This window comes from Callorhinchus milii, unplaced genomic scaffold (genome assembly GCF_018977255.1).
Source record: "Callorhinchus milii isolate IMCB2004 unplaced genomic scaffold, IMCB_Cmil_1.0 Scaffold3, whole genome shotgun sequence".
In the NCBI taxonomy this organism is placed as follows: Eukaryota; Metazoa; Chordata; class Chondrichthyes; order Chimaeriformes; family Callorhinchidae; genus Callorhinchus; species Callorhinchus milii.
The window spans coordinates 37,488,037-37,510,190 of record NW_024704744.1 but is presented as its reverse complement, the minus strand read 5'-3'; the positions used below and the strand labels follow the sequence as shown (position 1 = coordinate 37,510,190).

Genomic DNA, 22,154 nt, shown 5'->3' with positions numbered 1-22,154 from the left:
CTCCACATCCCCCGCCCCAAACGCCCTGCCATCGGTGGCCGGGCCTTCAGCCTCTCAGCCCCTAGGCTCTGGAACTCTATCCCCCAGTGCCTTCGCCTTGCCTCCTCCCTTTCGTCCTTCAGGGCCGGTCTCAAGACCTTTCTCTTTGACCGTGCCTTCAGCTCCCCTCTCGACACTCTACCCCTTCCTCGCTCCCTCCCTTCCCTCCACTCACCCTGACCATTTCCCCTTTGCTCGGCTCCTGACCCCACTGAACAGCGCCTTGGGACGTCCTCCCGAAGTGAAAGGCGCTCAGTAAATGGAATCTAGTTGTTGTTGTTGTTGTTGTTGTATCCTGCCCAACCATTCTGCAACTAAATTGATCATTCACCTCTTGGCTAGTGATGGGATATTGCTACGTGCAATTTGCCTATAAATACACAGTCAATACTTAACTACAATCACTATGTGAACTGGTTGGAAAATTTTCACATCAGGAGCTAAAATACATCGCTCATCATTATTATGAAATATGGAGAAAAAGCTGGGAAATAGGTTTGAATTTACAAGGATAAGGAACAGATGTGAACTAACAAATGACAGAGCAGGATTGATGGAATGATTAGCTACTAATTTCACTCTGTTCCTAAACCTCGACCTTTCATTTCCAGACCTTTAATGGACAGATTTCTGTGTGACAGACTTCTGTACTGGTGCACAGAAAAGCAATAACTAAAAGTCCACATCATAAATGAAACCTAGTTAAAGCTAAACAGATTTAATATGTCCCCCCATTCTCGAAGGCTTTGTAAATTGCTTATGTTGGACACAAAAAGCTGTATCTTAAACTGAAGGCTAGGTTTACAGAATTTGCTTTTCTCCTCAAAAGCACTATAAAGGCCACCAAGTATTCACTTGTGTAAAATTTGCCAAACTTTACAATTTGAAAGAAATTAAAAAGGTCATAATTTATTTGAAAAAAACAGTAGTTATGTTCAAAATGAGTGCAACAAATTGGGAGGGTCATTTGGGGCTGCAGTTTCAAGACTACTTGGAATTGAACAGAAACTGTCCAATTTTATTTCACTTAAGACTGTTCAGCAGCTGTCAGAATTAAGCGACCATCATCCCATCTGTCTTGACTACATGTGAACTTGGAACACAGCGACTGAGGCAACACTAAATGCAAACTTAACAGAGAACTGCTGTTTCCAAACACCAGCACTACATTCACAAATCAAAAAAGAATACAACTGTGCAACCCCACTGGAGCCATTAAACCTGCAATATTTTCTCGAATAGGGTATACACTGTAATTCCTAAGGGAGCCATTAAAAATCAGAACTGCATTCAGTCAAATATAGCACTAACCACAAACCTCTTGGTGTAGACATTTTTTCTAGTGTCTCAGTTGTATGGATTAATACATTCTCAGTTAATCTGTCAGTAATATTTTACTGCAATTCTTGCGGAAAGTAGGCAGCTTCTACATTGCACTAAAAGTTGTGTTAGGAGTGTAAGAAAATAGAGAGACTGAAAATAGAAAGGAGTTTGCAGATTTATATTTCCCTCTAATTTTAGTTTGCTGCATTCAGCTTTTGAAACAATCACGTTTCTCTGCATTGCGAGTCCCTGATCCTAGCTACAATGCAAGGTGAAGTAATAAGGAGAAAAACTGGACAAATAAGCTCTATCTGGTATCAGAAATCTGAAATTTCACCTAGTCTTAGCCTGTAAGAAAATGTTTGCCTTACAATAGAATATGGCGCTGAATTGTGGAAAAATCTTAAACTCAGTATTAATTTGGAAGATTGTATTTCACAGTTCTTATAAAATATGATTTTTCAAATTAACACTTACTTAAGAATTTTCTACCATTCTGCGTACATAGAATTACATAGAATATACAGCACAGAAACAGGCCATTCGGGCCAACTGGTCTATGCTGATGTTTATGCTCCAAGTGAGCCTCCTCCTTGCCCTTCCTCAACTAAGCCTATCAGCATAACCTTCTATTCCTTTCTCCCTCATGTACTATCTAGCTTCCCTTAAAGTAATCTTCCACATTAAGGGAAAATGGTCTTACAAGCAAAAACTTTGCAGATTGCAGGCCTCTGATCATCCCAAGGAACACAAACTTCAGGAAATATCTTCTGACCTGGTTGTAGTCACCTCCAGCAATACCTGGTTAACTTAAAGCTAAAAGGTTCAGGAAAACGTTGTATTGGGTGGGAAACAGAGAAGGTCTGTCCTGAACAAAGGAAAATAAAACTTAAAACTAAGGGGGTGGGGAAGAAGTTAAGAGGGAAGCAGACATTAATAAAAGATTTTGCAAATACTGTATAGACCTTTCCCCCCCAGCATATTTTAATTGGTGTTAAAGAAATTCAGTCCTACAAAAAGATCTAAAGAAAAGAATAAAACCCTTGAGCATCTTTAAATGTCATACAGACAAGGACTACTATAAATCTGAATGTTAAATACACTGTAGTCTTTTTTACCTGTTTGCTGTTGATTTTCTACAGAGCAGTAAGCTATCTTGTTGTTGTTGTAAGCCGTATACATTTGAAAAACAAAGGTTTAATACAACAACTTGCATTTATGTAGAGCCTTCATGCAGGGTAGTGTCTCTGAGCGCTCAACAAATGGTACAGTTTGATGCCCAGCCAACAACAACAACAAAATTACATTTGTAAAGTGCCTTTCATGTCAGAAGGACATCCCAAGACACTGGGGGGAGATGGCGCTCCCAGTTAGGGAGGAAGGGGAGATGACCATTGGCACAGTTGAAGAGGAAAGTCTTCAGGTGTGATCTGAAGACGGCAAAGAGGCAAGGCGGAGGGATTGAGTTCCAGAAGTTCAGGGCAGAGTGGCTGAAAGCAAGGGCACTGATGGTGGAGCGCTGGTGGAACACAGGAGTCGAGGGTCGTGCAGAAGGCCAAGCCTGCCGAGCGAAGCAGGCAGGTAGAGGAGTTGCTGTAGCAGTAAGACTGCTACAAAAATAGCTTTGTAAAGTAAACTATTGAAATTATTCTATTCCTTTATCAAATTTCCACTTCCCTCTGGTCTCCCTCCCCAGCTATCCTGATCCAACGTTTTCCCTATACAGCTCTTCAGATGGACCCAAAGTGAAGCATGAAAACGACCCAACAATCACTCTGACTTTCGCACAACTGTTTATGGGGAAATGCCTGACTTCTATTTGCTGTCTTCCCGCAGCAATGAAGTTCAGATTGACAACTGAGCAAAGTGGGAGAGAACATCAAGCTTCTCTGCTGCCACTCCAATGGCACCAGCCACACCAGCCTAAAAATAAATGCAACACGTCTTCACACACAACTCCAGCCAGAAGTAAATGGTAACATGCCTTCAGATTGATATAAGCAAACATTTAAAATAAGTAAAACCATTTGGTCTTTTGTTTCTTGACTAGTTAGAACTAGCATTCTGTTTAAAAGAAAGCACTAATGAGAGCACGTTGACTTGCAAGTTTTGTTTTGAGAGAACTTTGAAACCTGAGACATTAAATGTCATTGGCATGGAACTGCTAAATGCTATCTGAATGCTTGCATGCCCCCCAATACCCTCCCTAGCAAACTGAAACATAACCTTCATTTGTTTATGGATTTTCTACTCCTGAAATTATCAGCATGGTTGTGTTTGGACTGGGATGGGATTATCATGCATTAGATGTAAGTGTTTAATTGCACTGCTTAAACACCAACAAAAGCTGCATGGCAAACAGAACATCAGTGAGTCAGTGTAGCATTCAACTCTTAGCAAATAATTCTTGTACTTGATGTAACACCCTTCACGTCAGGAGGACATCTCAAAGCGTTTCACAGGATTTACTGTAAAGTGCAGTGAATGTGTATTTGTGGCCCATTGTACAATAAAAGAAAGCTGATTAAATAATACCGAAGATACAACAGTAACTTGCCCAAATTAAAAACACATTGAGCCAGTCTTATCTGTGATGTGAAAGCTCCCACTAGAGCTATCCATCTTACTCTAATCCCAATTGTCTGCTCTTTCCCTTTCCTATCTTCATTCCCTTTTAAATTGTATATTTTGCTCGGTTTGTGAAAAAAACAATTCTGGCAATGGAGGTGGGGGGAGGAAATAATGAAGATCGTAGGTCCCCAAGCTCGTGTCCTTGTTAACACTTCAAGGATTACAGTTGCATTTTGGGGCTATTTTTCTAACAAATATCATTGATGCCAAATTTGGGAATGCAGTTTTCCCAAAAGCAAACATGATCAGGAAGTCGAGTGACATAATGTGCACCTGCATTCACACCTCTCCATGGTTCAGCATGTGGCTCCACGCTCCAACAAGCAGAGTCAAATCATGCTTCACCATTAAGCACAAGGATGAAAAGCCCCACTTTTAGACAGTCTGGTGATGGAACCTGTTGGGCATTGATTGAAATACAATCCCCTCTTCCTAACACTGATATAATAAGCATAGTTTATGGCTCTCATTACAGAGAAACAGCAGTAAAAGCCCCTCAGCAATACATTTTATAAATTGATTGGGTCCACTATATTTCTGGTTTTCAGACTACAGATCTGCAGATAATGTGAAATGTTTATATGCAGATAGCAATATTGTTAACTCTTTGGGTACTAAACCATCACAAACATCGATTGTAGTGCACAACATTTGCCGGTGCTGCGGGTGGAATATATGGAACCGTTTACAAAGCATCGGTTGCTGTAAGCCACCGCATTCTCTGAACTGAAGCTGTCTTGTTGAAATGGCTACGCTGTTGTGCTCAAAGGGTTAATCACACCAGGCTGACTGGTTTCAGACAATTAAGAATTTTTAGCCAATAGTCATGGCAACGGCAATGTCAGTTACCATGCCGACCAACACTTTGAGGAGCCCTTCACATATAGGACAGAGAGAACCTCCCATCTCAATCTCAGCAGTAATATTCGGGCATAGGGGACTGGTACCATTGATATGAAAAGGATCAGTGTAAAACACTTTTGTCAATGTTTGGTCTTATTATTCTTAGGTTCCTGAAGTGTAATTTGCCTCCGTTGTCACCTCTGAACTTCACAAGCTCCATGTGAAACTCAACCAGGTCAACCTTTTCTGTTGTTGTTTTGTTATCAAGTTCTCTGCACATCACTGATCATTCACTGGCCAGAAGGGGAGACACAAAATCCTGATCTAGACTTTCCCTCTGTGCTGTAAAGAGTAGGTTATGTGCTGAAATTGACAGGCAGAGTGTTCACACAGCTACTCTACTTGACAAAGGAGTTGTATTTTGTCAATGCGATGCTCATCATTACCTAGTCCCACCAATACTTTTTTTTAAAAAAGGGATCACAGAGACTTCTGAAAGAGAAAAAGAGAGGGATTAGGAAGCCAGGATTTAATCATCAAACAATTGTGGTTGAGACTGTGTGACACAGCGGGGTGAAGAATTGCCCAGACCGATGGGATGGAAGGCTGAGCCTTTCTTTGATTGCTGTAAGGTTTCTAAGTGAAATAAATGTTAGGCAAGCGTCCACAGCTCAAAACTGCTGCTCTATCTTAGAGTGGGTATAAAAATCGTATGTAAGGAAAAAAGGAGAGCCATTACTGAAGTGGGAATGCTTTTGTGAGGTTGTGGTTAAAGCCACGGTTAGGTCAGACAAAAGGGAGCTTTACCACCATTCAATCGATGCTACACGTGAGCTGGGAGTGCTTGCTGCTGCGACTCCGCATACTCCACTTGACTCAAAAGCTGCATCATCTTTAAATAGATTACAACAATAAGTATAAACCTTTTTTTGATCTGGATGAAATTACAGAGCGTCAAAACAGGCTAAATTTAACAACCCTCCTGAGTTGTAATGGAAAGGCCAGAACAATGGTTTGCACAACATTACAGAGAGAAATCCTGTGAACTGGAGAGCACATTGACAAGGCTCAAAATACTTGCATCACAACAGTCATATCCTGGATTTTTAAGGATTCATAAATATTGAGGTGAGACCTCGACCAATTTTCTCTGACAAAGAAGGTGAACTGCTGCTGACAGCTCACCTAAGACAGTTAACTTAAGTTTACTTGCTAACTTATTATAACAACAACAACAGGATTCCATTTATAGAGCGCCTTTCACATCGGGAGGACGTCCCAAGGCGCTGCACAGTTGAGTCAGGACCCGAGCAGGGGGAAATGGTCAGGGTGAGGGGAGGGAGGGAGCGAGGAGGGGATAGAGAGTCGAGAGGGGAGCTGAAGGCTCGGTCAAAGAGAAAGGTCTTGAGACCGGCCTTGAAGGAGGAAAGGGAGGAGGCGGCGAAGGCACTGGGGGATGGAGTTCCAGAGCCTCGGGGCTGAGAGGCTGAAGGCCCGACCACCGATGGGAGGGCGGTTGGGGCGGGGGATGTGGAGCAGACCGGAGCCAGAGGAACGGAGGGTACGGGCAGGTAGGTAGGGGGATAGTAGGTCGGAGAGGTAGGAGGGAGCAAGGCCGTGAATGGCCTTGTAGGTGAGGATGAGGATCTTGAAATCAATCCTCTGGGGGATGGGGAGCCAGTGGAGGCGAGCGAGGGTGGGAGTGATGTGGTCGCGAAGCCTGGTGCGGGACAGTCCAGCCTTGAGGTGATAAAGGCGTGGACCAGAGTTTCAGCAGCGTGAGGGGTGAGGTAGTGCCGTAGTCTGGCGACATTCCGGAGGTGATGGAAGGCGGTGCCAGTTGTGGTGCGGATATGAGGGAGAAAGGACAGCTCAGGGTCGAACAGAACCCGAGGTTCCTGACCGGCTTTGAGAGGTGGAGAGTGCAGCCTTGGATGCTGATGCTGTCAGCGCCTGAGGTGCGGAGGCGCTGACGTGAGCCAATCAGGAGGGCCTCAGTTTTACGCACGTTGAGCTGAAGAAAGTTGTCTCTCGTCCAGGACTCGATGTCGGACAGGCAGCTGTCAGGTGGTCGTGGAGTTGAGGGTAGAGGAGGAAAGGTAGAGTTGGGTGTCATCCGCATACATGTGGAAGTTAACCCCATGTCTGCGGATGATGTCACCAAGGGGGAGCATATAGAGGGTGAAGAGGAGGGGACCGAGGACAGAGCCCTGAGGGACACCGCACGAGACAGTGTGGGGGCTGGAGAAAAAACCATTCGTGGAAACAAAGTGAAGACGGTGGGAGAGGTACGACCTAAACCACTCAAGGACAGGCCTTGAAGGTTGAGGTGGGAGGACAAGCGGTGGAGGAGGATAGCGTGGTCGACCGTATCGAATGCTGCCGATAGGTCGAGGAGGACGAGGAGGCAGAGGGAGCCCTGGTCACAGATGGTCAGGATGTCATTGGTGACCTTGACCAGGGCAGTTTCTGTGCTATGGGCAGCACGGAAACCCAACTGAAGGGGTTCGAATAATGAATGGTTGGAGAGGAAAGAGCGCAGCTGGGAGGCGACAACTCGTTCCAGGACCTTGGACAGGAAGGGGAGGTTGGAGATGGGCCGGTAGCTTGATAGCTGCGACGCATCAAGGGAGGGTTTTTTCAAGGTGGGAGTGATGGTGGCAGTTTTTAACGGAATGGGAGCCAGAGGAGAGGGACAGGTTGACAATGTCTGTGATATGTGGGGCAAGGAGGTGGAGCTGGGAGATAAGGAGTGGAGTGGGGATGGGGTCAAGGGAGCAGGTGGTGGGTTTCAGGGATAGGATGAGTTTGGTGACAGAGGGTGGGGAAACGGGTACGAAAGTGTGTAGGGGAGGATGGGTAGGAGTCGGAGTGTGGGAGGGAGGGGGTGGGGTGTGGGTGGATGTTGGAGGGGAAGTGACCGCGGAGCGAATTCCCTTGATTTTGGATTCAAGGAAATCCAGCATCTCCTCGCAGTGAAGGTTGGAGGAGATGACCTGCGCGGGGTGGCGGGGGGACGGAGGAGTCGGGATGTGGTAGAAAACAGTAGCCTGGGGTTGTTCTTCGCCTCCAGGATTATCCTGGAGTAGAAGGACGACTTGGCCGAGGCTAGAGTGGAGCGGTAGATTTTGAGGAGGTCCAGCCAGATTTGTCGGTGGACCGTTAGGCCAGATTTGACACAGGTGCGTTCAGCGGCCCGCACCTGGCTCTTCAGTGAGCGGAGGTGGGTGGTGAACCAGGGGGAGGAGCGAGAGTAGGAGACAGTACGGGAGGTGATGGGGGCAAGAGTATCGAGTGTGGAGGAGAGGGTGTTGTGGAGGAGGGTGAGAGGAGAAGAGGGGTCAGTGAGGGTTGAAGGCCAGAGGGAGAGGAGTTCAGAGGACTCCAAGGCAGCGGTTAGGGATTGTGGGGGTAACTTCTTCCAGGGGCGGTAGAAGATGGTGGTGGGTCTGGTGGAGGTGGTGAAGGAGATGAAGTAGTGGTCAGAGATGGCCTTGTCGGTGATAGTGACATCCGAGACACTGAGGCCCCGGGTGATCACCAAATCGAGTGGGTGGCCGTGACTGTGAGTGGGGGAGTTGATGTGGAGGGAGAGGTTGAGCGAGGAGAGCAGGGAAGAGAAGTCTGAGGAGATGGAGCAGGAGGGGGTGAAGTGCAGGTTGAAGTCGCCCAGGATGATGAGGCGATCAGAGCAGAGGCAGAGAGATGTGAGAAGTGTCGAAATATCGGAGATGAAGGTGGGAGAGGTTTTAGGGGGCCGGTAGAGGAGGAGGATTTTGAGGAGAGGAAGGAGGGGTGGGAGAGGGTGAGGTGCTCAAAGGAGGGGAAAGAGCCAGAGGAGTAGGGGGATAGGGCAAGTGGTGTCCTTGAGATAAGGGCTACACCACCGCCACGGCGGTTGGGGCGAGGGATGTGGTGGGAGGTGTAGCCGGGTGGGTGTGGCCTCCGTGAGGGGGAAGGTGTCACATATAGTCTACATACATCATGGGGTAGTGGCGTGCATAATCCCAATCAGCAAGTTTAAGGCCAAAAGACACACAGCAATCACTACTTTAATTTCAGTCATCAATCTTCAGGCTATGACACAATGTAACTAAAGAAGTTAATTTAGCACTTTTCTTCTCCAGTTTAAACTAGAGTACAGAACAACATTTCGCAACATACCATCAACTGTACAGCTGTCAGTTCAGGGAACATGGAAAAACCATCTCACCCTTACTCGGGAGAATTTATCCACCCACTCGTGCCAAATACTGTAGCTCATGACTCACCAGTAATGTTTCATGGAATCTTATACCACAATTTTAAAAAATGCAGCACTGGTACAATATCTGTCAGTTTAAAAGAATGCTTTATCCCCTTATATCACACGTTTGCACTTTGTTTTCTGTACCAGAAGGCTGTGGATGCTCAGTCCTTGAACATATTCGTGACTGAGATTGATAGATTTCTAAAGGATAGAGGGATTAAGGAATATGGGGATAAGGCTCAGATGGAGTTAGGTTAGAAGATCAGCCATGATCTTATTGAATGGCGGAGCAGGCCCGAGGGGCCGAATGGCCTACTCCTGCTCCTAATTCCTATGTTCCAATGTACCCTACATCTGAAACTAACTGCACCATGCTGGTTTAAAAATAATTCTGTTTCTTTTAGACAGTGAAACATCATATCAAAAAGTTTATTTTGGCAACATTATCAGACACAAATGGCCCGAAAGATCAAATTTCAGGATATAAGGTTATCGCACCCTTGGGCCCAAATCTAAAGCCTGACTGACATCATTGCAGACATGGCACAAACTAACTTTCTCGATTCCTGTAAGTGTCGATTCCAAAGAGTAACAGAAATAGTATTTAAGTGACAAGAGAAAGCAATGTGCCTCCCTCACAGAATAAACTGTTAAACTTCACTGATCACCTTAGAACTGGCAGCACAATAACAAAGTGCAAATGTAAACTAAGAAGTCACGTTTGTGTATGCAATATTCAGATTTGCCATAACTTAGAGAAGTCTAAACAATAGACGTATTATCGAACCCAAACCCTATCATTGCTTCAGAACTCCGAGATGCTATCCTGCTTACAGGGCATAAAGCAAATCCAAGTTGTTGTTACCAGATAGGAACGATGCATGTACAGTAGCTGAATGGTATATGACTCAGTTGATAGGGCTCCCATCTCAGAGTCAGAAGGTTGCGGGTGCTAGCACCATGTCAGGGATTTGAATTCACAGCCAAGGCTGACACACTAATACACTGCTGGGGTTTGCTGCATTGTTGGAAGGATCACCGAGGTCCTGTCTGCCTGTTCAAGTGGAGATTAAAGATCGCATTGCACTATTCGAAAAAAGGGAGTTTCTCCTGGTATCTTGATCAATAATTCCCAAAGAAAATTGCTCATTCACTTTATGGCTGTTTGTGGGTCACTGCTGTGTGCAAATTGGTTGCCACAAATGTCTACAAAAATAATAGTTACTACACTTTCCAGTAAATCCTGCTTTGACACATTCTAGCATGAAAGACTTTACTGTATATCAAATGCAAGGATTATTATTATTGTTAATTATGCAAAGTTGGATTTTAGTTCAAACTTAAAAACGACACAATTAAAGCTGCTAACTGAACGTGAATTAGTGGTTAGCAGAGAAAACACAACAGCTTCAACCCAGTCACATTCATAATTATAACCTGAGGGTTTAATAAGATCCAGTAATACCATTAGCCTGTTGTCCAAAGACTGAAAACAGACTGATCAGAATTCCCGTAAACCTCAGGCTATGCTCTTAAATAGCACTCAGCATTTGCATAATGTAATCAAAAATCAAGCCGCATGGCTGATTAACTTTTTTGAAGAGCTACCATCATGAATATTATGAAAAATACTTCTTAAAACTGCTTTCTTTAGAGCCTTATCAAAACAAAACCTGAGGCAATTCTGTACCACCTTTCTCCCTTTCTTCTTCGCCCTTCACAAAGCACAGATTCAGGTTGGCATGTAGTTTTCTGAACACCATAAACCCTCTAAGACTTTGACTAAATGGCTATTCATATCCAAGGGAAAACAGTGAGTGTCAGCAGGCTGTTCAACAATGGGGTTTGAATTACAACTGAGCCACATTCTGTCCTAATCTGAAACACAAACACTTTCTAGCATGAAACACTCAATAGTGTCCAGGCCTGGGAATCACAAGATCACACCGGGGGGTTCAGATGAAGAAGGCCCTTCTGGCTGTTTGATTTCTTTTTGAACCCTTTTCACAGCATCAAGCTCGGTTTCAGGATACATCATTGCTAAATTCTCCTCCAGTTGAGACTGCTGAGATCAATTGTAATACCTTTAACACCTCAGGCATATGGAGTAAGGAAACTAAGATCAGCTAACTTAGCACAGATATAAATTTAACCTTTGACCTTTATTGCTTGTATGGCTCAGTACTGGAGCATTTTGCTACTTACCAATCATGGGTATTGGCCACACATAGAATTATAGGGCATTCGGTCCAACTAGTCCGTGCTGGAATTTATACACCATATTAGCTCCATTCCTCATCCGAATCTACACTCCCATCCCCTTGTATTCCATTCTCACTCCGGTGTAATTCTCTTTTCCCTCATGAACGCACATTTGGAATGTGGAGTCCTGTAGCTCAGTGGTTAGAGCACATGCTTTGCAAGCGAGAGATCTGGGTTCGATTCCCGGCAGGACGAAACCTTGGGCAAGTTTCCGTACTCCACATGCCTGATAATAATCCCTCAAGAAAAAAAACAATAATAAATTGGTCACTTCAATCCAAGACTGTTTGTTGGATACTGCTGTGCACAATTGGCTGCCGCGTTTCACCCACAAATATACAGTTAATTCACTTTACAGTCTATTCTGTGAAGCGACGTAGGATGTCTAGAAGAGTGAAAAGCGCTATATCAAATACAAGGATTATTATTATTATTTAAGTTTGCAATAAACAGCTAAATAAAAATGGAGATCAAATAACATACCATAATGCCAATTAAGATAAATAATCCTTTTGATAATAATCTTTTCATTTGATAATAATCGTTGCATTCGATCATTTTGACATAGCACCTTATTATTTCGTTGAAACATTGCAAAGAGTTTGAGATGATTTTAATGTGAATTGTAATGAGTGTGTATTTACAGGCAAATGCAGCAGCCAATTTGCACATAGCAATGTTCCACAAACAACCATGAAGTGAGTGACCAGAATACAGGCCGTCATAATACTAGTGATTTGAGAGTTTAAAGTGAAGAGGTCCTGCATGGCAGGTTGATGAATGAAGGATGAATTTACACCTGCCTTTCCAAACAATAAAGCTCAATGCATTCCAAAGAGAAAGTGTCCTAAATTAGGAAAAAAAACTGCTGGGTAGGGCACTGATGACAACAGCAGCAGAACAGGGAGTCTAGTCTCTGTGCTGTCAAACTGCAACTGCAAACTGCATCAACAAACCTGATAGATTTCACAAGCGGACAAAACTGAATGCTTCATTAATGAAAAATGGGCCGAGTTCAATGCATCAACAACAACAAAATTACATTTATAGAGCGCCTTTCACATCGGGAGGCCATTCCAAGGCGCTGGACAGTCAGGGGTCAGGACCCAAGCATAGGGAAGGGGTGGGGTAGGGGAAGGCAGAGAGGTGGGAGGGCAACTGAAGGCACGATCGAAGAGGAGGGTCTTGAGACCGGTCTTGAAGGAGGCAAGGAAGGAAGCGAGGCGAAGGGACTGTGGGATGGAGTTCCAGAGTGTGGGGGCAGAGAGGCTGAAAGCTCGGCCACCGATGGTAGGGTGGGTCGGGCGGGAGACATGGAGCAGGCCGGAGCCCGCTGAATAGACGGAGCGGGCAGGATGGTAGGGAGTCAGCAGGTCAGAGGCAGGAGGGGGCAAGGCCATGGGTGGCCTTGAAAGTGAGGACGAGGATCTTGAATTCGATCCTCTGGGGGATGGGGAGCAGTGGAGTCGGGCGACGGTGGGAGTGATGGGGTCGCGGAGCCTGGTGCGTGAGAGTACACGAGCTGCAGAGTTTTGGATGATCTGCAGCTTGTGAAAGGAAGATTTGGGAAGGCCGATGAGGAGGGAATTTCCATAATCGAACCTTGATATGACGAATGCATGAGTGAGGGTTTCGGCAGCCTGAGGGGTGAGGCAGTGGCAACGTTGCGGAGGTGGTGGTAGGCAATGCCGGCCATGGCACGGATGTGGGGGAGAAAGGACAGTTCAGGGTCAAACAAGACACCCAGGTTCCTGACCGGCTTAGTGAGGTTGAGTGCGCAGCTGTGAATGCTGTTGCTGCCAGCGCCTGAGGTGCGGAGGCGCTGGCCCGAGCCAATCAGGAGGGTCTCGGTCTTGCTGATGTTCAGTTGGAATCCAAGCACTTCTACATGCCCATCCTGATGACCAGGATTTCGCATCGGTTTTCATGTAATCCACAAATTAATTGAAACAGACAAAGCTGAAGTGTTTTCTGCTTGTTCAAAGAACCACGCAATTAATGCTTTTCCAACAGCAGTCTTTTAAGCTGTCTTTCTAAAAAGGATGTCCAAGTCATTCTCATCCTATTCAGTGTTGAAGGTAATATACAAAATTTAACATTTCATGAGACAAACTATAATAATCCTTGCAATTTGATATAGTGCCTTATTGTGACTTCTCAAAGCACTTCACAGAATATATTGTAAAATGGATTGACTGTATTTTGTGGGCGAAAAATAAAAGGGATATCAGATGGGTACCCTGTGAGTTTTGACTATCTGCTTTTGGTGGTGGATTTCATGCTATCTCCCTACTTGACTCAACATAGGATTTAAAGATTCTTTGTTGTGCCAACAATATACATCTCCCACAGACCAAGATATTTGGACACACATGTGTAAACTTAGCCAGGTCTTTTAATAACATAAGAAATGCTATACCGAAAAAAGACCAAGGTCCATCTAGTTCGCCTTCCACTTTCCTGGCTGGCGATCGGATACACATATGTCCCAAACTACCTATGAACTATACCCCATAATGTTATTTCCTAAAATAAAACTATCTAATCTGTGTTTGAAAGAATCAACACTTCCTGCTTCAATCTATTCCATGCTTAAGAGTATCCACACGAGAGCTCCATTGATCCCACCTAAACATGGAAATTCCTGTGTCCAGAATGGAATACACACACTCACCCTGAAGAGATGTATCCTGCTTTACGTAATTCCAGAGTATTAGGCAAAGGTTTGCAACAGTCAAATCTTGGGCACCCCAAGGTATTTGTTGGGTACTGCTGGAGTCTAGTGGTAAGTGTATCTATCTTATCCTCTATGCAGCTGCTTATGGAGTATTGCAATATCTCTGTATAGTCCAAGGCTCAATTTCCTATATCCTCAATTAACAAAAATCAAACAAAGCATAATAAACCTAAACTGTGGTTTTAAAAGTTAACTTAATTTTTTAAAAAAGTCTCCATATAATTGTCCTAAGATCTTTCACAAAGAAAGTTCCTATAAGAGTGTAATGTTATGTGAATGACATAACACAACACACAAATAGGCACATATCAGAAAACAAAGTGATTCAATGAGATTTAAGATAAAACATTTACTTCAATGATTTTTTTTAAAAACAAAAACTTTTTTGTTTTACTTGTTAGCAAACTTCCATTTTTAAACTTTATATGAACCCATCAACATATAGTACTCAACAAGTCACTCTTTAACAAGTTTGATGGTCCAAGGAAGAGATTAAAGATTGGAAAGGAGATGGTCTTTCTCCAAAACTGGCTGTTCTCTGCTGCCTCAGTGCACATTTATAATCCCTGTTTAAGAAGGTAAATGCAATAATTCATCTATCCAATTGGTTGAAGAGACTTATGGGTTGGTCAGTACAGATTCATTCCTTCACGGATATTAACGTTACCATGAACACTGTGTAATACAATACAGTATGTACATCTGTAGCCACTGGTTATACATTAAGTTTTTAATAATGTGATGATTGTATCGAATTCCTGCTGGAACACATTCTCCTGGAAGTCAGGAAGTTCTATTTACTTTGACAATAGATTAACAGTCAAATACCACATAACCTCTGATCTTCAAATACTTTGAATTCTGAATGAAGCAGGCTTGATACAAGCACAAGGTTTCCATTCTTGAATCCTGGGAATGGCAAAAAGCAACCATTTACATGTAGCTCGACAGTATTGCTCAGAGACAATTTGCCACACCTATGGTTCTACTTTAACTGTTTCCTGTATTCTGAAAACATATAAAAATAAGTACAGTGATCCCTTGATTTAGCCACATTTGATCAGTGCAATTAAGACCAATTCTGTGAAACACTTGGAGGCATTCCAATGTGATAAGATGCAAAATAAAAGCTATTTCTTCCTTCACTAATACAATGGTTCTGTAAGTTATGTGGCCTAGAAAGATGGGTCCCCAACACATGACAAAGTGCCCAGACCCTAGAAGTAATGCAGAGGAGAGCAACAAGGATGATTCCCACTGTTTGAGGAACAGCTATAAGCAATACTTAGACAAGCTAGGACTCTTCAGTCTCAGAGGGGACCTCATAGACGTGAATAAAAATGTAAAGGGGATTGAAAGTAAACCCAGAACAATACTTTAAAGATGCACCAGAGCAGTAGAACAAGAGGTAATAGAGTTAGAGAAGCAAAGGGCAATTTGAGGACAAACAACAAGAAGTTTTTCTTTACCTAGAGGGTATTCGAAAAGAGAAGGGGGTTTCTTCCCCTGTCCTGGCCAACAATCAATCCTTCAGATAAAATTGGTCATTCACTTCCTGGCTGTTTGAGACACATTGCCTTGTGGCAAATTAGGTGCTGCATTCACCTACAAACATAGCGCCACTACACTTTATAGAAAACTCTTAAGAGAGGTTCCAGGCAGAGGGCGAAACCTTGGGCAAGTTTCCTTACTCCACACGCCTAATAATAATCCCTCCAAAAAACCAAAAACAATAATTAAATTGGTCATTTTCAATCTACGACTGTTTGTGGGACATTGCTGTGCGCAATTGGCTGCCGCGTTCGCCCACAAATATACAGTCAATTCCCTTTACAGTGTGTTCTGTGAAGCGCTTTGGGACGTCCTCCTGACGTGAAAAGCGCTATATCAAATGCAAGGATTATTATTATTATTATTATTATTTTGACGTCATAAGGTGCTACATCAAATGCAAAGATTATTATTTAACATTATTAAGAAGATTGAATGGGATTAGACTAAGTGGGCTCCTTTGGAGAAAAACGCAAGCACAGACGTGATGGATTGAACGGCCTGTTTCTGTGCTGTAACATTATATGACTCGTATTCCTTACATATTCAGTTAATGTTCTTTTCTTCCTATCTACCACAATGTGGCTGTTGTTTCAACTTATGGCACAGCTTGTTGGAGAAGCAACTTGCAAAAAGAGAAGGCTCAGGGGAGACTTTATTAAGGAATCCAACATCATAAAGGGTGCAGATAAAATGAACCATATCAATATGTTTAACATCATCAACATGGTGACACAGACTCAATCTCAGAAGAGGGACGATGCAGTTCAGATTTAATTATGACGAATATGCAGAATAGGCTGTCCAGGGAGGTGCTGGAGGCAGAATGTCGATAAATTCAAGTGGAATTGGAAAGCTACTTGGCAAAGAATTCAATTCAGAGGTTTGAGAGAGAGAGTGTGACAGGATTATTTCATTCTCCAGGAAACTTTTTTTAAACGTTGAAGTCAGCCAGATGGACTGCAATATTCTTTTCCAGTACTGTACATTCCACTGTTCCTCTTGTTTAACAAATGATTGATTAATAAATTGAGAATCATCTTGGTTTAGTTTTACATTCTAACCATACTTTACAGGGAATCTAGGATGGAGAACCATTTGTGCTGCAGATTTTTGACTAAACTTTGCACAATTCCAAAATGATTTTTCAGAGGTTAAAAGGCTGAAATCCTTAAGTTTTCAAACTTGGTGACACATTTTTCTAAATGGTACGTATTTCAACATTAGAGAAAATCTGAAATTTAGACCAAGATTCTACTTCACCAAATAACTACTAGTAAATATGGTATTAATTCAAGCACTATTATCATCAAAAAATATGGTCTTCTATAGGAGACTGACTGCATAAAAGAGAATCTTGTATAATTAGAATTTCCTATTAAAACCCAAGCTGGGCAACAATGATGTCCTGTTTCTTTAAATTTTCACAACAAGGCTGAACCTCATCCAATGCAGGGCAAACAATAATTAACCCTTGTCTCAAAATCAACTGCAACCAGTTAATAACAATAGCCAACATTGTCATAAGCAATAGCACATCCGAACCCTTCCTGTTCTCGAGTGGTTTAGGTCGTACCTCTCCCACCGTATTCATTTTGTTCCACAAACGGCTTTTCCTCCACCCCCGCACTGTCTCGTGCGGTGTCCTCAGGGCTCTATCCTTGGTCCCCTCCTCTTCACCCTCTATATGCTCCCCCTTGGTGACATCATCCACAGACATGGGGTTAACTTCCACATGTATGCGGATGACACCCAACTCTACCTTTCCTCCTCTACTCTCAACTCCACGACCACCGATGTCCTGAAGCTGCCTGTCCGACATCGAGTCCTGGACGAGAGACAACTTTCTTCAGCTCAACGTGCGCAAAACTGAGGCCCTCCTGATTGGCTCACGTCAGCGCGTCCGCACCTCAGGCGCTGACACCATCAGCATCCAACGCTGCACTCTCCACCTCTCAAAGTCAGTCAGGAACCTCGGGGTTCTGTTCGACCCTGAGCTGTCCTTTCTTCCTCATATCCGCTCACAACTGGCACCGCCTTCCATCACCTCCGGAATATCGCCAGACTACGGCACTACCTCACCCCTCACGCTGCTGAAACTCTGGTCCACGCCTTTGTCACCTCAAGGCTGGACTATGGGAACTCTCTCCTCATCGGCCTTCCCGCCACCTCCCTCCACAAGCTGCAGGTCATTCAGAACTCTGCAGCTCGTGTACTGTCCCGCACCAGGCTTCGGACCACATCACTCCCACCCTCGCTCACCTCCACTGGCTCCCCATCCCCAGAGGATGAATTCAAGTTCCTCATCCTCACCTACAAGGCCATTCACGGCCTTGCTCCCTCCTACCTCTCCGACCTACTATCCCCCTACCTACCTGCCTGTATCCTCCGTTCCTCTGGCTCCGGTCTGCTCCACATCCCCCACTCCAACCGCTCTACCATCGGTGGTCGGGCCTTCAGCCTCTCAGCCCCGGCTCTGGAACTCCATCCCCCAGTGCCTTCGCCGCCTCCTCCCTTTCCTCCTTCAAGGCCGGTCTCAAGACCTTTCTCTTGACCGTGCCTTCAGCTCCCCTCTCGACTCTCTACCCCCTCCTCGCTCCCTCCCTTCCCTCCCCTCACCCTGACCATTTCCCCCCTGCTCGGGTCTCGACCCAACTGTCCAGCACCTTGGGACATCCTCCCGACGTGAAAGGCGCTCTACAAATGAAATCTTGTTGTTGTTGTTGTTCATGTGACATCAAAATCTGCACATTTTCCAGATTCTCTTGTACTTTCCATAAATCCCACTGCCCCAACCACCCGAGCTCTGCAATAGCACATCTACCCCCAAAATAAAAGCTAGACTTTGTAGGCTTAATAAAAGTTCAAGAAAAATACCCATATTGTTTCATGCTAGATTATAATGCACCAAATATGGACAAGTTATACTGGAAGTGTAATGTACGGAATCTGCCAGCACAGTCCAAAACTCCCAACTCACAAGAGTCACAGTGTCACTTTACAGTAAATTCTTCAAGAGATTGACATTATAAGGCACTGCATCAAATATAATAATAATAATCCTTACATTTGATATTTCACACCTTCAAGACATCTCAAAGCGCTTCACAGAATATACTGTAAAGTGTAGTGACTGTATTTTGTGGGCGAAACGTGGCAGTCAATCGACTAACAACCATGTTCCTACTTACTGTTAGGTAAACAGAAGCAAAGATTATTATTTACACCCAATGTCCAATGACCTTCCTGCCCTCTTTGAGTGAATTGGCAGGTCTCAACCAATCTGATATCATAAGCACAGTGGGTAAGTTTGCAGGTTGAATATGCAATCTTGAACAAAAGATTGAGATTGAGGAATACCCAATGTGTTCCCAGAGAACAATCTACTTATAGCCAATAGACCCATCCACCCTTAAGAACCAGTAACCAGTGGCTATTTTGCTAAAATCCAAGATTTAAATGGGTTGGGAAAGAAGAAAAATATAAATGGGGAAAATTTTTTTTTTTAAAATTATGTATGCTCTACACAACAAATGAATAGTATTGAAAAGAGACAAAGTTCCCAAGAGCAGGTGTAGGATTATTCCAGGGGATATTGCCATTGAAAGCAAATGTTTAGAGACTTTCTCGGGACACTTATCCAAGAATACAATACGGTAATGGGATGCAATAAATTTTCTATGAGTCACAGAATGTTTTCCAGTAAACAAAACCACTAGCCTTTTACAGGAAGTGGTGCAGATCTGATTACACAGCCTGATGTTAAAGACAGTTCAATCCAATAGAAATTCTTAATAGTTTGGGACAATTTTGGTTAGCATACTATAATATCCATAATTTCCTAGCATGTCCATTATGAGATATTTCACTGAAGTAGTAAGTCTGAAGCAAAAGTCTTCAATTTAAATCGAGCCAACTTTGCTGGTATGAGAGAGGATTTAGCCAGAATAAACTGGGAGACTAAACTTAAAGATTTGACGGTAGACCAGCAATGGCAGACATTCAAGGAGATAGTGCAAAATTCCCAACGAGCACATATTCCTTTGAGGAATAAGAATGCCATGGGAAAGGTGGTGCAGCCATGGCTAACTAGAGCAGTTAGGGAAAGTATCAAATCAAAAGAAAAAGCCTATAAAACAGCGAAGATGAGTAGTAAACCCGAGGATTGGGAGAACTTTAGGGAACAACAGAGGAGGACCAAAAAATTGATCAAGAGGGAGAAAATAGATTACGAGGGCAAACTAGCAAAGAACATAAAAACAGACTCCAAGAGTTTTTACAAATATATAAAGAGGAAAAGGCTAGCGAGGGTGAATGTGGGTCCATTACAGGCAGAGACCGGAGGAATTATAATAGGGGACAAAGACATGGCAGAGTCATTAAACAAGTATTTTTCTACAGTCTTCACCGTAGAAGACACTGGAAACATACCAAAAATAGAGGACCAAGAAGACAATGTTAGCGAGCAACTTAGGGAGATTAACATTAGTAAAGAGATGGTTCTAGGTAAATTGTCGGGTCTTAAAACCGATAAATCCCCTGGACCGGATGGCCTGCATCCGAGAGTTTTAAAGGAGGTGGCTACTGAGATAGTGGATGGCATGTCTATAATCTTCCAAAAGTCTGTGGATACTGGAAAAGTTCCCATTGATTGGAAGATTGCAAACGTAACTCCACTATTTAAGAAGGGTGGGAGAGAAAATAGGGAAAACTATAGACCAGTTAGTTTGACGTCAGTTGTAGGGAAAATTCTTGAGTCCTTAATAAAAGACGTAGTTATGGGATACCTGGAAGACCATAAAAAGATTTCAACATGGCTTTACAAAAGGGAAGTCATGCTTGACTAACCTTTTAGAATTTTTTGAGGATGTATCCAGCAGGTTGGATAAGGGGGAACCAGTAGATGTGGTATATTTGGATTTTAGGAAGGCATTTGACAAGGTGCCACACAAAAGGCTGTTACTCAAGATCAAGGCCCACGGGATTAATGGGAAAATATTAACATGGATAGAAGAGTGGCTATCGGGTAGAAAGCAGAGAGTAGTGATAAACGGATCATTCTCGAATTGGCAGGATGTAACTAGTGGAGTGCCACAAGGATCAGTGCTTGGGCCTCAGCTATTTACCATTTACATCAATGATCTGGACGAGGACATTGAATGTAATGTGTCTAAATTCGCGGATGATACTAAACTAGGTAGCTCTCAGGATGATGCAAAAAGATTGCAACAAGATATAGATAGGCAGGGGAGTGGGCAAGTAGGTGGCAGATGGAATTCAATGTTAGCAAGTGTGAAATTATTCACCTAGGTAGCAAGAATAAAAGAACAGATTATTTTCTGGAAGGGGAGAAGTTAGATAGTGTTAGTATTCAAAGGGATTTGGGTGTCCTTGTACACCAGTCCCAAAAAGTTAGTTTGCAGGTGCAGCAAGCAACTAAGAAGGCGAACGGCATGTTAGCGTTCATTTCAAAAGGTTTAGAATATAAGAGTAGGGAAGTCTTGCTGCAACTGTATAGGGCTTTGGTGAGACCGCACCAGAGTATTGTGTGCAGTTTTGGTCTCCTTATTTAAAAAAGGACATACTTGCCCTAGAGGGGGTGCAGCGTAGATTCACTCGGTTAGTTCCTGGGATGAGGGGACTGACCTATGAGGATAGGCTGAATAAACTAGGGCTGTATTCTCTAGAGTACAGAAGAATTAGGGGGATCTTATTGAAACTTATAAGATTCTTAAAGGGCTGGATAAAGTAGACACTGAGGGTCTGTTTCCCCTGGTAGGAGAATCTATAACCAGGGGTCACAGTCTTAAAATTAAGGGTCAGCCTCTTAGAACAGAGTTGAGGAAACATTTCTTCACTCAGAGGGTAGTGAACTTATGGAATTCACTCCCCCAGAAGGCTGTAGATGCTCAGTCCTTGAACATTTTCAAGGCTGAGACTGATAGATTCTTGAAAAATAGAGGGATTAGGGGATATGGGGATAGGGCAGGTAATCAGAGTTAGGTGAGAAGATCAGCCATGATCTTATTGAATGGCGGAGTAGGCACGAAGAGCCGAATGGCCTATTCCTGCTCCTAATTCTTATGTTCTTATGTTCTTATTATAGTCAGGCTCACAGTCACAGTGAATATAACAAACCTTAACTTAGAATTCTTTCTACAATTCGAACAAATCCAACAAATATTTAACAGCAAACACTTAATATTTAACTATTTATAGACTAAATCTGTCTGCTTTAACTTGCACTTCACAGGATATACTGTAAAGTGGTCTAACAGTGTGTATTTGTGGGCAACCATGGCAGCCAATTTGCACACAGCAATATCCCACAAACAGCCATGGAGTGAATGACCAATTTTATTTGGGGGATTGTTTACTAGGACCGTAGGATAAACTGACATCTTTTCAAAGTACCCTGAGAACTTTATCACCCAGAAGAACAGGCAGGCGGAACCTCTCATCCTCCATCCTCCAACACCCCCAGAACTGCATTGGAGTGTCAGCATACAACAACAACAA

At 43.5% G+C, this 22,154-nt stretch overlaps 1 protein-coding gene across 3 annotated transcripts in view; it reads right to left on the bottom strand.

Annotated features, from left to right (window-relative positions):
• pdss2 (prenyl (decaprenyl) diphosphate synthase, subunit 2) overlaps positions 1-22,154 on the bottom strand; it is a 94,933-nt gene that overhangs the window by 66,834 nt on the left and 5,945 nt on the right.